Below are 16,632 nucleotides of genomic sequence, written 5' to 3'. Positions count from 1 at the left end.
TGGATTCAATTGTTTACCGAGTATTGTCAATGAAAGAACACAGCCCTGCCTCAAAGAAATTGAGTCTTCTAGTCAACACACAAATAGTTACTCTGAATATAATACAGAATGCTAATTTAAAAGTAACCCAAGAAACCCAGAAGAGGGTACTTAGCCTAACCTAGAGTGCTATAACCCTAGATGAGGCCATGGCAATCCACTCTAGTATTTTTGCCTGGAGAATCCCATGGAGAGAGGAGCCTGGTGGGCTACAATCCATGGGGTTACAAAGAGGCAGACATGACTCAAATGATAGCACAGCACAGAGTGCTATAAAGGCTTCCTGGTAAACATTTTACCTGCACTTTGAAGATATTTCCACTTGGGACTTCAACTCCACACAGACACTCTTATGAGGGCAACGCCTGTCACCACAGTATCCACTTATCCCGGCAGGGACTAGCTCTCATGCCAACCTAAATCTGTTCCAGAAGAAGTCATTGCATAGTTGTATTTTAACTGGTTTGTGGTTTTCTTGTTTCCATTTTCAGTCAGTTGTTTGTTCTTTTCATATACTCTCTTTCCTCAACTTCTCACAGTGTAATAATCCAATCCTGCTCTCCTCCATTTGTTCTTACAGCTCTCTACCTTCTACATCTACATGTGAAAACTTAATTTTCATTTTCCAATGTATGGAGACACAGAAGTACTTTTCAAAGCAAGTTTGACAACACGGGGAAGGCGAGAACTGACATTTATTAAGCACCAACTGTGTGCCAGGCACAAGAGTAGGCTTTTTAGCATCCATTTAATTCTCAGAGAAGTCTGTGAGATAGATATAGTATCCCTGTTTTACAAATGAGGAAACTGAGCCCCAGAGAAGATATGCTACTCACAGAATTCTATACAGCTGCTTAGTGGAGTGGCTGCATTCTCTACATAAGGCTACCTGATTTCAAAGTTTTTCCAAAGCTACATTCTTTTCATTACCAAGTGATTTAAATTTTCACTGCAAGAAAAATCATCTGGAGAGGTTACACACACACACACACACACACACACACACACACACACCCCAAGACCTTGGCCCCACATCTAGAGATCTTTATTTCAAATGGGGGTGAGGCCAGTATTTTCCTTCAAATCTCCTTGGATGATTCTAATGAGAATCCAGGCTTAAAACAAATTGTACTAGAATGTGTTGCCTCCCAAACCATACCAATAAATTTCATGAAACCTAGCAGAGGCTGGACAGCACTTCAATCTCAACATCTAAAAATAGCTAATAGTGGCACCAATATACAGTATTAAAGGAAACTGAGGGTAATTTCACCTGGAATGCTTTACCCATGCAGAGTGTTTATAATCGGCCTGGGACCAAGATAGACAGCACAAATCAGACTCCGGAAGCCTGCTCTTGACTCTGCTTCTGAGCCTGTGTATGACGGTTGCCTTCTCAGCACACACTGCAAATGCCCTGCCCCATGTCCCCCTGGCAGGGCCTGGGTCACCTGCAGCTGTTGGGAAAGACAGTCTTGCTCCTGCTGACAGCTCTTCACCTCCAGCAACCACCCATGTCTTTCTCCATCTCTGCCCCAGGGCTTCACTAGTACCTTCAGCACGGGTTCAGTGGTGCAGGGCATCTAGGAAGTGCCAGGGACTTAACTCAGCCTTTTTTACTGTCTAAAAGTCCCCACTCCCTCACTTATGCTCCCTGAGGTCACATACCCCATTTACTCCCTGCACCCAAATCCTAGTCTCAGGATCTGCTTTGGAAGAACCAGACAGAAAATAACCTCCAAGTGTTTCATTTTAGCCTCAGATACAAATAAGCATTAGGCCAACAATGATACTAACTTATATATGAATTTTACTTTATAGCTTACAAAGAGCTTTCACATTCTCATTTTGATCACTAAAGGAGAACATTCCCTAACACCATCACAAGGGGAACTGGGAATGGATACAATTCTCTTTCATTTCTTGGGAGTAAAGTACTCATTATCATAATAAAGACAGGCATAGATTAACCTTTCCCTGTATGCACACACTCTGCCCACTCTTGACTCTGTGGGTTCTTCATAAGAAAAATGGCCAATTCAAGCAAATATTAGAAATAACTCTTGTTTTATATAGCGAATTCTCAATCAATTAGTGCAGCAATGTTATTGTGGGTTGTTTTTGTTAAACTTTTATCATGAATAGTCATTCATGCTTCATTATGTAAAATTATATGTCAAAAATGATTGTTGTGGAAACATTTTTCACTGAGATAAATACAATTTAACATGGGTCACAGACTAGGGATAACAGGGAAATTCAACATTTTTTATGTGTTCTTGTAAGTTAAATAAAAATGAGATAGAAAGGGGGAGATCATTGGGGTTGCACCATAAAAAGTAATATACCTTTGCCATTTCTAAAGATTCTGCTGAGTATTATAGCTTACAGCAGTCTCAACTATAGAAAACTTTAAATAAAATTGACTGGCTTGAGGAAAGGATATTATTATTTTGAGAACAGATATGAGCAAAAATGCACAGCTCTCTCTGAGTCTAAATCCCTAATGAAATGGATAATCCTGCAGTAGAAGAATTCAATTTAAGCTATTATTGTCCCATCTGTGCTGAGTCAGGGCTGACCACCTTGCACAGAAAAGTAGGGCTCCTTTTCAGTAGAATTGCCATCTTTTCTCTACAATTTGGATCTTTTTGCTGCTGGTTGGATTTCTATTATTTGTATTTTAAGGAATTTCAAAGCATTTCCTTAAAAACAAGATTAAAAGTTTTAAATTTATATGAGAGGTACCACATGAACCACATAGGTAAGGTTCTTTTAGTTTTATATTTACTTTTCAAGAAAATCTAGAAGATTTCTTAAAATGTCTAAACTCTAACATCCACAACTGAAGCCTTGAACTTCCAGAGATTTTTTTCTTAATCCATTTCCCGCCCCCAGAGAGAAGGTGGATTTGCTAGTGACTGCATATTTGACCTTCTTAGTATAGTCATGGTTCCTCAAATACATAAACAATTCCTGTTTTAGCCACCAATCCCTACTGGAACATTCCGTGTCAAACTGGGGAGAGAAACGGGTTGGGCTCTGTCTGTAGTCTAACATTTCTATTCTTGATAATAATAGTAGGGAGATGCTCACATATTAATTAAAACAGTAGTAGTGTTCTTGATCATGATGCTAATTATTATTACAGGCTTAGGATAGACTGCAAAACAGTAAAATGTAGAAACTGCATATATTCACCCATTTTCCTGTGCTAAATTAATATGACATTTATCTTGGGGAAGCAGAAAGGTGTGATGCTCTTTTCAACATTTTTCTTTGGAACTTTTCATCTTTACCATTGGCTTTTGAATTGTAAATGGAAAGCAGTTCTTTGGAAAAACTCAAAATGCATTCACATCTCCTTTGGGGCATATACTTATCTAAAAGAGGTGATTATTTGTTACCAGCATTCCAAAAATGCTGTTTATTGGGATGACTGCCCTTATCTGCACTTATTTTTATAACTTACCAAACACTACCATTCTAGTCTGCAAGTAACTTTAAGAGAAAAAAAAAAGTGTTTGAAATGGATTGTACTGAAATTAATAGAGACTTCAATTTTGGTATTTCCTACCTGAGGAATGTCTGAGACTCAGATGAGTTGTTTTAGAATCTTCCCATGCCCCAGCTGACTTGAATTTTATGAGTGTTGCTCATGAAGATGTCATCTTATCCAGATGAGGCATTTACATTTTACTCTGGGTTTTGGAACAACTCCTGTTTTTCTCTTTGCAAGGGTAGACATATTTTTGATATATGAATTTATGGTTCTAAAAGTTTTAAATAATCAGTTAACTTAAAGTTTAAACACTACCACATAACACAGAATACTTGTTTGTGTTTGCAAACAGAAACATTACTTTAAAATCATTCCTGCTGTAATATTCAGATGAGTTTTTTTTTCAACACTTGGAAATTATAATATTCTTGGATGTTTTATTTACCAGCTCCCTTTCTCCTACTGCTGTTTGCAAGTTGAAAGAATAATGCAAGACAAGAGATTTAAGTTTAAATCAGGTGAAGGTTACAAACGGTGGTGACTGTAACTGGACTGGAACACAGATATTCCTGTGTCACTTCATGCAGATTTTTTTTCTGGGTCTGGCTAAGAGTTAAGTCCTTTGATATCAGCTAAGACTGTCAAAATCAAGTCAGTTGTGAAAATTCAAGTCTTATGAGGCATTCTTTATCTGAAAATCTGTAAGTATGCCCAGGCCCTCAGGAGAAAATCTGGTGAAAAAGATTTTGCAAGAGCAGATTTGAATTTTCTAATGCATGTTTCACAGTTAGAAACAAATCATGTTTAATACCTTTTTCTTATTTTTCATCTGTAATTTGTGGATTCATAAATAGTTAAAAATTGAATGGAATTCTATGATTTACTTTTTTGTAATTTTTTAGAAAATAATTTTCTTGTTCTTTGGTGTTCTCATGATATTGAAGATGAAAAATATTATATAAGCATTTTGATGGATTTTGAAGTTTTAAAAATATAATGGTGTGGAAGTTGACTCTGGAATAATATAGTTTCTGATTTGGTGTTTAAATTGAACTTTTTCTACCCCTACTCCTACTCTCATGTACACACTCCATTCATTAACTGCATTAGGTATGGCACCTGGAGGGGAAAGTGCTCCTAAGAAAGAGAGATATCAGTACATCAAGCAAAATATTTGGTAACCAGTGGTTTTTGAGTTTGTTGATATAGAAGATTACTGAAATTTTAATATTAATCTGTTATGAGATGTTGGAAATAAATCCAGGCCCTTTTAGTGCATTCTTCAATAGGCTACCTGGGTAGCCTCTAGCACTAGCAGCTATTGTCATGTTGATTTTTCTTAAACAGGCATTTATTCTTCCTAGCCTTTGTTACTCTTTGAAGGAAAAACTAAATCTTTAAAATTAACCCTGGTTAAAATATATATTCAGTTCAGTTCAGTTCATTCGCTCAGTCATGTCTGACTCTTTGCGACCCCATGAACCACAGCATGCCAGGCCCCCCTGTCCATCATCAGCTCCCGGAGCTTACTCAAACTCATATCCACTGAGATGGTGATGTCATCCAACCATCTCATCCTCTATCGTCCCTTTCTCCTGCCTTCAATCTTTCCCAGCATCAGGGTCTTTTCAAATGAGTCAGTTCTTTGCATCAGGTGGCCAAAGTATTGAAATTTCAGCTTCAGCATCAGTCCTTCCAGTGAATATTCAGGACTGATTTCCTTTAGGTTGGACTGGTTGTGTTAACTGGTCTAGGAAATTTCTGGACTTCGCTGGTGGTCCAGTGGTTGAGAGTCTGCCTGTGAGTGTAGGGGACAGGGGTTCGATCCCTGATCCAGGAGGATCCCATATGTTTCAGGGCAACTAAGCCCACGCACCACAACTACTGAGCAGGTGCTCTAGGGCAAGTGAGCCGCAACTACTGAAGCCCGTTAGCCTAGAGCCCACGCTCCACAAGAGAAGCCAACGCATTGAGAAGCCCGCACTCTACAATGAAGAGTAGCTCCCCTCACCACAACTAGACAAAGCCCACATGCAGCAACAAAGACCCAGTGCAGCCATAAATAAATACACACACACACACACACACATATAAAGAAAATTTCCGATTTGTTTCTACGGGTGACCCATCTGACCCACTGATGTTATTTGCAAAATTTAAAAAATACACACATACACACACAAATAAATATCATCTGGTTAGGTTTTAACTCATCTTTCCTGCTTGCTTCAATCTTTCAAAATCCTGATTCTAAATCCTGATTCAAAATCCTTCCATTTGGATGTCATCTGAAAATTTGATCAGTTTGCCGTTTCAGGAGACGGATAGTCTGCTGTTTGGGCCTGGGCCTTCCCTCAGGGAGCTGAGTAACACGCTGTCTCATAGAAAGGACCTCAAGGTGTTCAGATAAGAAGCATTTGTAGTGAGAACAACATGAGTGAGAACTCACTACCGTCTCCTCATCGAAACTGAGGTCCAGCACATTGAAAAAAAAAAAAAGAAGCATTTGTGGTGTGCAAATTTTAGGTGCTTCACATCCTAGATAAGGATGAGTCTCACTTCAGCAAGGCCATTCTGCTGACCATTAATCCAAGCCTTCCTAATTCCTGATGATGCTCTCCTGATGCGGTACCTCTTGCCTTTCTTAACTTCTCTAGAAGTAAAGAGGCGCAGAGTCCTCCTGGAGCCAACCCTTGGTGCTTCCCACTATACTCTGCCTCCAACACTTCCCATGGAAAGAGCAGCTGCTGTAGAAAACAGTTCAATAGTTCCTCAAAAGATTAAAGACAGAATTTCCATATGGCCCAGCAATTCCACTCCTAGGTATATACCCAAAAGAATTAAGAACAAATGTTCAAACAAAAATTGTTCACAAATGTTCAGAGCAGTATTGTTCACAACAGCCTAAAGGTGGAAACAACTCTAATTTCCATTAACTTATGAATGGGTGAACAAAATCTAATATAACATCACTCAACTATTAAAACGGATGAAGTACTGATACAGGCTACAACATGGATGAACTTTGAAAACGTGATGCTAGGTGAAAGAAGCCAAACAAAAAAGGCCATGTCATGTGACTCCATTTATACGAAACACTCAGAATAAGCACACTCACAGACAGACACAGAAAGAAGATTAGTGACTGCACAGGAATGGGGGTAGGGGAAAATGGAGAATAAGAATGGTGGTTTCCTTCTGGGGTGATGAAAAAGTTCTGGGACTAAAGAGTAGTGACAGTTGTACAACATTGTGAATGTACTTAATACCGTTGAACTGTATATTTCAAAATGGTAAATTTTATATTATGTGTATTTTACTACCACACTTAAAAAAAAAGAAACAGTAATAAAAAAGAACAAAGCCATCTAACAGGGTGACCATTCAGAGCACGTCTATTCATCTTGTCTATGAGGATATCAAGACCTTGCCAAATACTTTGCAGAAATCTCTGTACACTATTTGTACTACATTACTTTGATCAACCAGCTTAATATCATTCATGAAGGTATAAGTGAAAGGAAGTCTGATAACTTACGTGATGTTCTATGTGACCCCACCATCCTAGCTCCCACAGTTCACTCACTTCCTGTGTGGGTGCTTATAAATCATTCTTTGAATATCGGAGTCAATTACCTGGGAGTAACATCAAGTATACTAGGCTATTACTTTTGGCACTGTCTCCTTTTTCAGAATTAGGACTCCCCCCATACCCCCACACACACCCTTTCATTCCTCTGGCATTTCTCCTCCTTCCCAACCATAGGAATTTAGGGTCTCATTTGTAAGTTTTCTCTGAGGGTTTATCACATTCACCTGGGCCCAAAGCACAGCACTTACAGCCAATCCACCCTGCATCTTTTGTCTCTGTGGTGGTGGTGATGTTCTTCTTGTTTTTATCTCACCTCTCATCACTCCTCTTCATTCACTTTACTCCAACCATACTAGTCTCCTTCCAATTCCTTACATTAGATATGGCTTGTTTCCTCATGCCGAGCTCTAAGATTTGGCAGTCTCTGTTCTCTCTGCCTGGAAAGCTTACCCCCTGGATTCTACTGGTTCACTGCCTCACTTTCTTCAACTCTGTGCTCAAATATCACTTTGCCAGAGAGGCATTTCCCAACCAGTGTATTTGAAATAGAGATTCCCGAGACCCCTCTCTGACATCTCTATCTCTCACTATTTATCACCTTCTGACCTGTTTATCTGCTTAGTGTGTGTCTCCCTCTGTCACTCTCTTCTCTTCACCTCTTGGCACTCCTCACCACTTGACAGATTTGTTTGTTTATATTTGGGCTGTCTGGCTCTGCTGGGATATGACGGGGGCTGTTTTATTTATGTAATAAATCGAGATTGGCCTTCAACTCTCCCCTGACCCGTTCAGTCAATCAACCACAAGTTACTGAGCAATTTTTATATGCCAGGCACTGTGTTAAGTCTCTGAACTAAGGAAAATGAAAAGACACGGTCCCTGCTTGTAAGTAGCTTCTGGACTAGTCTAAAGTAGGTCATAGGAGAGGCTACAATCTAGGGAATGAAGAGGTGATAGGGCTGAGGTTTTCTGAAGGCCAAGGAAGGCCTCCACAGGTGTTCAGAGGCACTGAGGTGGGCGAGAACATAGCTTATTCAAAGAACCTTAACATTCTAAGGCTGGAGCCCCAGATGTGAGGGAGAAAAGGGTAGTACTTATTATCACTTGATTATTTGTGAATTGTTTATCTGCCCCATTCTCTTCCCTTTAGTTCTTGGGCTTATCACCTTCTGAGCAAGCCCCAAGAGCCTGACCCTGAAGGGCCATCACAGAGAGTTTGACACCTGTAGGTGATGGAGCATGTGGTCAAGAAGACAGCAAGGGGGAAAGGAGACCTGGAACCCAGCAGTTACGCTGTTTGTACAAAGCCCTCATTATTCCCGCTTTCAGATGGCTGCAGTACTTAAGAAAGCTGCCAAGTCAGATTAAAATCAATCAAGAATGTAGAGTATGGGTCTCAGGTTCAACAGACAGAACTACTGGCGGGGGAGTCGTTGCTGTACAAAAGCCTCCCTGTCTCAGCGTAGGCTGGATCAGGGCAGTGTCCAGGGAAAGGCTGCTTAACCAACCCAGCATGTAATTGAGTCTGTTCTTTTCTCTGTTCTACTAATGATTCATTAAGCAGAGTGTACTACTCACTGTGATCCAGACTCATGACTTCAAATCAAACAGAGGAGGCCAATTTCTGCAAAGTACAGGAAGGAAACAATCAGTGCCCTGGGCTTGGTTAGGGCAGGCTACAGAGGCAGGAACCCTGCAACTGCTTTGCTCTGGGCAAGGCGTTTTGGGAAAACTGTAGCTTCTTTCTGCAGAACCGGTAGTAGAAAAAGTCGAGGCTAATAATAAAGATATGCATTGGACTTGGTTACCATCACACAAAATTTTTTTTCTCACAAACCTATAAATAATTATGAAGTTAGGACATTTTAGCTGTAAATGATTGTGTTAGGGAAAGAAATGGACAACTGGCACTAAATTTTCTAATATACAAATATTATAGTGTTCAGAAATTAAATTAGACCTGTTACTTTAAGGGAGGCTGAGGATTATTGGAAAGTTACTGTGTGAGAAATTAATAATAATATTCATATTCCATGGTATATCTATTACCTACTAAGCATTATGATAGGTTATTAGCATACTTTATTTCATCTTCAAAATAACTTCCTGAAATATATATTAATGACCTCATTTAACAGATGAGGAAACTTTGTCTCTGAAAGATTAAGCGAACTGACTAAGGTACCCAGAAAAAGCCAGGAGTTAAAGCCTGAGGCTGTTTGGGTTGGTAGGGCAAGTTTTATGTTTTCTATTGTGCCCTGAAAAGCTCTTCTAAGCTCTTGTGTCAAATACCAAGTACTTTTCAAATCAAAGTCTTACTGGAGAGAGACTAGGATGAGAATTAGGAAAATATTTTTATTTAACATAAATTTACAATGATGGAAATCATAGTACGGAGGTGCAGTTTCTTTAGAGTACAAACACACGATTCTTCACTCTTAAATTAGGAGATATCCACAAGCAAAAAGAAAGCACTTGAAAGAGAGAAATTACCTCAATGCAAGGCTAAATCATGAATATAAATAAGATATAAAGTGAGAAAGCATCTTCAGGAGAAATACAGAGAAGCTTCAAAAAAAGAGCCTCTTCACTGAGTACCTATGGGTTGGGCATTATAGGGGAGAGCCAAAGCAAATTCTTGACACTGGCCTTCTACCTGATTTGTGCCTGCATATTCTAGACTTCTGATATATAAATCAGGAACATCTCATTTCTGCTTAGGATGGAGAGAAACAACACCAAAACACATACCCACAAATCCCCAAACAACTAACTGGAGGTGGGATTTTTTGGATGCCCAAATTGAAAAAAAAAAGCCTTTAAGGTTCTGAGTGTCCAATCCTTCATATAGCAGACGAATCCCCTCTGCCAAGTCATTTGTTTGAATATCTCCAACAACTGGGAGCTCACCTACTTTGATTCCTGACTCTTAATTAGTAGTAGTTACTTGTTTATATTTTATCTGAAATCTACTACCCCAGTAACTTTTATCTGTCAATGCTCATTTTCCTCTTGAAACTAAAGAGAATTCTGTCTTATGTCCCAGCTCTTTCAATGTTGTGAGAGAGCCATCCTTTTGCCCCTATTTTATTCCCTGAGCTAACCATCCTCACTCATCTCAGCTGTTGCTCATATACCATGATTTACAGTACTCTATGATAGGACTGCTATGAAGGAGTTGAAGTTGGTCTATGTCCCTAATGAAATATATTTCCCAGAATTGAACATAATAAATCAAAGTTTAGTAAGATTGATTATCAAAAGTCCAGAACAGTCAGAATACTGTATTTCTACTTAAACAGCCCAATATTCCTTTGGTTGTTTTTTTTTTTTCCTTCTTCTTTTTCTTCTTTTGTTTTATAGCCTTATCATGCTCTTGGCTAGTAATGGCTTCAGGCCACTAACATCCCCAAGTCTTCTTTTCAACATGCTGCTATTTAGCAAGTTCTCCCTAGATCCTTAACTTTGGTTCCAAGGATAGAACACTAAAACTTGTCCATTAAACTTTTAATAGAGATGACCATTTATTTACATATTTACCCTGACTTTTTGCAAAAGACACTAGCTGATACATCATTCCTGGGCTGACGCCAATTTGGAATCTGCTTTGTCATCTGATTTATTCACACAATTTTTTCACACTCTCCCCCAGATTCTTGTTCTCTATACACTGATAACCAGGTCCATTCAGCCCATATCCAGATACTTAAAAAGGACCATGATAGTACAGCAACCCTATTCAAAACAGATCTTCAACAAAATTTGCCAGATTTGACAAAGATCCATTAATCAGCATTCTTACAATAGAATGACCATGCTGTTAAATTATCCAATCATCCATCCAGTCTCTCCATCTTTTCAGGAAGGATGCCACAGAAGTGTTTGAAAACTGCCTTGCAGAAGCACAGAAACTCTAGGTCCACAGGATTCCTTTGATCTACTCATCTAATAAACATATAACAAAAGAAAGCAAGGCCTGTCACTATCTCTTCTTAGTGAATTTGTGCTGGCTTCTTTAAGGATCACCTCTTCTCTCTTTGGGAGTTCACACATCACCCATTTGATAGTCTTAACAGAGAATAAATACTGAAATTCTGTTAATATTTGCATCATCTACCATCTCCCTGGGTCCGGAAGATCCCCTGGAGAGGGAAATGGCAACCCACTCCAGTATTCTTGTCTGGGGAGTCCATGGACAGAGGAGCCTGGAGGACTATAGTTCATGGGGTCGCAAAGAGTCAGACATGACTGAGCGATTAACACTACACTACTACACCATCTCCCATGTTTGAAAACCAAGACATTTGTACATCTCCTGTCTTCAGGAAGCACTTCTATTTCTAATCTATAGGAAACATAGATTGCAGATGATATTTTAACAATCTCTTTTAAAAACTGTCTTCATAGTCTCAGATGTGATGTGATGTGATGTGTCCCAACCTTAAGATTTGCATTTTAAGTTTGCATCCTTGGAATGGGAGTGATGGTGGTATGGGGAAAGAATAGTTTCCCTAAAGAATAAGGGTACTGTTTTTAGAAGGAGTGAGAGGTGCTGGGCAAACGAGATTCCACTGCAACAGTAAACCTTCAAACCCTTCAGTAAGCTTCAGTTCTCTCTAGCTGGTCTTTCTTGCATTAGTGTTACAGCTCTGTGCTGTTCTTGTGGTTTGAGCCTTTGATTACTACCTACCTCCCTCTTCCCAGGTTTTTATGTGTCTTTTACAATCTGAGCTCCTCAGAGAGCCTTAGCCCCTCTCACCAGCACATTTAGTCTCTTGGATTACTTCCTGTACCATTTTTAATAAGGGGCTCTAGTCCCGTCATACAGATAACAGTCCCTTCTGCTTATTTGTAATTGACATTTCCCGGAGGTTGATGCATTCATTCGGCTTTATTGCTTTTAGTAGGCTCTGATCCCATTTTTGCAGTTTCAGTTTCCAACATGGTTGAAAAAAATTATCCAAAGATCAGAGAAAATAAAGCTGTTGAGGGCTTCTAAGGTCAATAGGTTAGAAAATAAATTATTCCATTATCAGGATGAAAACTGAATCCTCACATTAACCTTCCTAATTGCTTGCTTACCTTGTTTTCATACTTTCTAAGTGAACAAGAACAAAGCTACTTGCTGCTGTTCTCATTAACACTAATGATCAATAAGTAGAAAAAACTTTTTCTGCTGATTCTTATATTTTGTTCAACATTATGTAGCCTTAATTTAGAGCTTATTAAGGCATTGCCAGTTTTGCTCATTATCTTCTCTATAAGATGAATGTTTCTTAGGCAAGTAGTTAACATGAAGCAACAATGACTGACTCAGTTTTTGTCATTAAGCAAGACTTCTGGTTATGTTTACTGCTGGGGGTGGGGAGGGAAAAAGCAAGCATGAGTGTTTAATACTGACTTAGATACTCACCAGAGAAGGATGAGATGTACTTATAACAATTTCAAAGCTGAATGTCAATGACCAGAACTGACTTTGCGTACAAGGCAAGTGTTTGCCCTGCATCCTCCCCCAAACTCTTTTGAGGTTCTTTCCACCCATTAAAATCGTGCTCTGAAACGAAATCCTGCCACAACATGGATGAACCTTGAAAACACTATGCTAAGTGAAGGAAGCCAGACACAAAGAACCACCTATGATACGCTTCCATTTATAGTGAATGGTCAGAACAGGTAAATCTATAGACAGAAAGCAGATGTGGTTGCTAGGGGTTGGGTGGTAGGGAAGGGGGAGTGCTGGGGAGATTGGAGATGATGACTAAGGGGTGTGGAGTTTCTTTTTGGAGTGAGGAAAATGTTTTGAAATTGACTGTGGTGATGGTTGCACAACTCTGTGAATATACTAAAAGCCACTAAAAGTACACTATAAATGGATGAACTGTGTGGCATGTGAATTATGTCTCAATAAAAACTTTTTTCAATCACACCCTACTCCTCCAGCTGCCATTATATACTATACTACTCCTTCTTTGGAGTCTTTAGCAACTGGATCACTGTCACCTTTTCCATCAGGTCTTGCAACCATCCCGAATGACTTTGACATCCATATAGATAACCTGCTGCCACTGCTGCTAAGTCGCTTCAGTCGTGTCCGACTCTGTGCGACCCCACAAACAGCAGCCCACCAGGCTCCACAGTCCCTGGGATTTTCCAGGCAAGAACACTGGAGTGGGTTGCCATTTCTTTCTCCAATGCATGAAAGTGAAGGGTGAAAGTGAAGTGACTCAGTGAGTACTGGAGTGGGTTACCATTTCCTTCTCCAGGGGATCTTCCCAACCCAGGGATTGAACCCGGGTCTTCCGCATTGTAGGCAGACGCATTTACCGTCTGATCCACCAGGGAAGCCCACAGATAACCTACTACTCATCAATCAACCAGAGAAGGCAATGGCAACCCACTCCAGTACTCTTGCCTGGAAAATCCCATGGACAGAGGAGCCTGGTAGGCTGCAGTCCATGGGGTTGAGAAGAGTCGGACACAATTGAGCGACTTCACTTTCACTTTTCACTTTCATGCATTGAAGAAGGAAATGGCAACCCACTCCAGTGTTCTTGCCTGGAGAATCCTAGGGACGGGGGAGCCTGGTGGGATGCTATCTGTGGGGTCGCACAGGGTCGGACACGACTGAAGCAACTTAGCAGCAGCAGCAGCAGCATCAATCAACCAAGTGAGTCCCTTCCTGGGTCTTCTCTGCTCCAGTGACCTTTGCCTCCTTTCTACCTGGCTACCACTCCACCCCTATTTATTACATTTTCCACCCAACCTCCCACCTCCCCCACCTCTAAAACAATGCCCTCACAGGTCCATCTCAGAATACGACTCCCAACACTTTCAGCTGGCTCACTCAGCTGCTCTAATTCTAAACTGGCCCTGGTGCGCATAGTGTCCTCCTCTTCCATTGACCCCATCACTTTGCCTCCTTCTGCTCTATCATATCAGCATCTACCACCTCCCTCCTGCCCCGAAACTCCCTGCTTGGGAATGGCTCTCCTTTTCTAGCTTGAATTCCACCACTTCAGTGTTTCGTCCTCTCTCAGCCATCAGGCAAATCTCAACCCTCCACCAATGCACCTAATTCCAGGATGACCCAGCCACAGATCTCATCTCCACTGCACACTCAGCGCCCTCAGTGATCTGTTCACATTGCTCCAGGATCCTCTCTCCAGTTCTCCAAGGTCTCTGGGAGAAACCTGCAGATAATCTGCCCTCCGCCTCTATGTCAGAGAGGAAGTTGCTTCCCTACCACCAAACTATGTGCTTGCTGGCATCCTTTCCTTTCCCACCATTCACTGATCTGAACAAAATGGAAAAAATACCCCTTCTCTTATTTAGCCTATACGCTGTCTGGCTGGTATCACCTCCCTCACAACATCCTTGTAGGACTGAGTATTTACTCCTTCCCCCCTTATCTTCAACCTCTTCCTCTCTACTGACTCCTACCCATCAATATGGCTCTCCCTCCTGAAGCAACAAGAGCACCTCAAACTTGATGCCATGCCCCTTTCTCCAGTTCTCTTTCTTTCCTCTTCTTTAAATACAAACCTCCCAAGAGAGCTGTCTTCACTTCTCCCTTTCCACTTTTTCCTCTATATGTTCAGGGTGTTTCTACACATCACTTCACACAAATGGCTTTTTTGAATCTGGTGAGCCCTGTCTATTCCTTCTTGAATTCTCAGCAATATTTGACACATTCAGCAACTTTCTCCTTATCAGGATCTCTTCCTTTAGCTTCATTACTCTACATACTTCTCGATCTCCTATGCTTCTGACTACTCCTTCTCAGTCTTCTTCTGAGGCTTTTCATTTGCCTGCCCCCTAAAAGTTAGTGTTCCTGAGTTGTGTCCTGGGTATGTGAATAAGTAATTTATAATAAATTTACACAAACTTAGCAGTTTAAAACAACATCCATCTATTATCTCTCACCTTCGGTGGGTCAGGAGTCCAGATTAGCTGGGTCCTCCGCTCAGTTCTCACGAGGCTAAAGTTAAGGTGCTGGCTGGCGCTGCATTCTCATCTGGAGCTTGGAGTCCTCTTCCAAGCTCATTCAGGTTGTTGGCAGAATTCAGTTCCTTGTGGCCATAAGGCAGGTCTGCTTTTTGGTTGGCTATCAGCTGGGTTCATTCTCACCTCCTAGAAGCTATCCTCAGGTCCTGCCATGTGGGTTCCCCTATCTCATCAATGAAGAACTCCCTCTCATCAAATCCCTCTTATGCTTCAAATTTCTCTGATTTCTTTTTCTATTAGCTGGAGAAAATTCTCATCTTTTAAAAAGTCCCATACGATTAAGTCAGGCCCAGTTTCATAATCTCTCTACTTTGTCAACTGATTGGTATCCTTAATAATATCTGAGAACTCCCTTTGGTCAGGTAAACTAACATAACATCATGGAAATCGCCTTATAATTCTATCTTTCATGGTATTTTTAAGGCGAGGGTGGGATGTTTCAAGAGAACAGCATCAAAACATGTATATTATCTAGGGTGAAACAGATCACCAGCCCAGGTTGGATACATGAGACAAGTGCTGGTGCACTGGGAAGACCCAGAGGGATTGGGTGGAGAGGGAGGTGGGAAGGGGGATCGGGATGGGGAATACATGTAAATCCATGGCTGATTCATGTCAGTGTATGGCAAAAACCACTACAATATTGTAAAGTAATTAGCCTCCAACTAATAAAAATAAATGGGGGAAAAAAAAAGAAATGTGTTATTGTTGTACACAATCTTCTGGAGTGACCTCATCCTCCTACTCAGCTTAATTTACCAGTTCTATGCTGATGACTCACAAACCTCTAGTTTCAGCCCTAACCTCACTCCTGAGTCTTCAGATTTAAATCAGTAACTCCCACTGTCCATTTGGAGGACCCACAGATATCTCATTTTGGAGGATGAAAAACGAGTTCATTATTTCACCACCAGTCTGCCTTCCTCCTGGGATCTGTCTCTCAGGGAAACATCCCCCAGTGGCATCCTTGACTTTATACTCACTTCCCCTACACTGGGATCAAAGCAACCTACCTCCTAACTCTCTCTAATCAATTCTTTCTTTTCATTCCTTGTTCAAGCTACCTCCACCTCTCATGTGAATTATTTAATAGCTTCTCAATTGTTCTCTCAGCCACCAATCTTGACCCCTGCAGTGGACACTGTGGGTCTGCTTGCTCAGTATCCTTCAGTGTTCTGATACTTCAGATAATTCTGATACTTCTGATACTTCAGTGTTCTGATAAGGCGAGGATACCCTTGCCTTAAAAAATACCATGAAAGACAGAATTATAAGGTGATTTCCATGATGTTATGTTAGTTTACCTGGCCAAAGGGAAATCCAACTCCCTTCAGTGTTCCTTCCAGAAAACAGAAAACTACACTCCATAGCAAGGCTTCTGGTTGTGATGTAGATTCCAACAATCAGGTGCACCTAAGCAAGTCCTGGAAGGGGGAAGTAACAGATCACGTAGAGACGGGGGCCTCACTGCTGCTATTGCTGTTGACTAGCATGG

General features: G+C 40.7%; 1 non-coding gene across 1 annotated transcript; it reads left to right on the top strand.

Moving 5' to 3' along the window:
* Positions 1-5,929: 5,929 nt before the first annotated feature.
* LOC136154942 (small nucleolar RNA SNORD116) lies at positions 5,930-6,018 on the top strand. The gene has a single exon (XR_010660637.1). It is a non-coding gene; the product is annotated as a small nucleolar RNA SNORD116 (small nucleolar RNA).
* The last annotated feature ends 10,614 nt before the right edge of the window (positions 6,019-16,632 follow it).

Source organism: Muntiacus reevesi, chromosome X, assembly GCF_963930625.1.
Source record: "Muntiacus reevesi chromosome X, mMunRee1.1, whole genome shotgun sequence".
NCBI lineage: Eukaryota > Metazoa > Chordata > Mammalia > Artiodactyla > Cervidae > Muntiacus > Muntiacus reevesi.
This window is presented reverse-complemented; position numbering and strand designations above follow the sequence as displayed.